We start from the raw sequence: 1,525 nt of genomic DNA on the forward strand, positions 1-1,525 counted from the left end.
TTTTTTTTTTTTTGGAGAGGGAGAGGTGGGGGAGGGGCAGTTTTGATCCCACAACCCTGAGATCATGACCTGAGCCAAAATCAAGAGTTGGACGCTTAGGGGAGGAGTTAAGATGGCGGAGGAGTAGGGGTCCCCTTTTTCAGCCGGTCCCCTGAGCCGAGTTAGGTAGGTACCAGACCAGCCTGAACATCCACGGAATCAGCCTGAGATGCAGGAAGATGCATCTGGATCTCTACAAATGAACATCTCCAGCGCTGAGTATTGAGGTACGAAGTGGGGAGCCGTGAAACCGCGCACAGATATTGTAAGATAAATGGAAGGGGGAGGGAGCCGCCGCGTTGGGGTGCCCGGAAGCGGGAGCCACCTGCACGGGGGAGCGGGCGGACTCATGGACCGGCACCCGCGAGAGAGCAGACTGAGACCAGGAGCTCCGGGAGCGGGTGCGGGGTGGCTGGCGGCTGGCGGTGTTAGAAACACAAAGGACAGAGACCGGCCGGCCCTGGAAGTGAGGGCTGGGACGGCAGGTGTGGGGCGCACATCCCGGGACACTGCAGGGTTGAGCAGCACCAACAGAAACAGAGTTAAAGTGGCCAGAACATCAGTGGAGAATGGTCCGCGACCCCCCTGTTCTGAGACAGAGGCTGAGATTCAGCTGCTGCTGCTCTGACTCTCAGAAGAGGCACAGCAAACCGCCAGGGAAAGCCGCCAGAGAACAAAAGCCTGGAAATACCGGCTCTCAGTGTGCCCATCCCCATCCCCCCTCGCAGGGGACACGGAGACTCTACCCAAACAGGGTTGCCTGAGTATCGAGGTGGCAGGCCCCTCCCCCAGAATGCAGGCTGGTGCACCGTAAGAAGCCTGGCCATCCCAAGATCCCTATAAAACAAGCGCACCGGCCTGGGTCCGTAATAATTTGGCTCTGAACAATCTCCACATCTCATCAGAATGGAGTCAGAAGGAGAAAAACTCAGCAAAAAAAAAGACACAGAGTCTGTGGCCTCTGCCACAGAACTAATGGATGATATAACCAAATTATCGAAATGGAATTCAGAGTAACATATGGAATCAAGATGATGTGTGTAGACTTGAAAAAGTGATAATAATTACGAAATGTTAATGAGATATAGGTATAAACTTCTCACAAAGAGCGCAGCCAAGGAGGGCGAGATTAAAAATTCCTTTGAGCCAAATGCAAATCAAAACTAAGAGGCTCTGACAGCCAGGGTGAATGAGAGGCAGCATACGTGCATCAGTGAATGAGATGCGTTATAGAAAAAAGGGAAAACAAAATAGAATTCTGACTCAAAAACAATTTCAAAGAAATGTGGTTATGGAGAGATTACTGGGATCAATGAAACGTTCCAATGTCAGAATCATCGGCATCCCCGAGGGGGTGGAGAAAAACAGAGGTCTAGAAGAGATATTTGAACGAATAGTAGCTGAAAATGTCCCTAATCTAGCAAAGGAAACAAACATTCGTGTCCAAGAGGCAGAGAGGACCCCTCCCAAGCTCAACCACGACAAA

The sequence above is a fragment of the Ursus maritimus genome, unplaced genomic scaffold (genome assembly GCF_017311325.1).
Source record: "Ursus maritimus isolate PB19 unplaced genomic scaffold, ASM1731132v1 scaffold_14, whole genome shotgun sequence".
Taxonomy (NCBI): domain Eukaryota; kingdom Metazoa; phylum Chordata; class Mammalia; order Carnivora; family Ursidae; genus Ursus; species Ursus maritimus.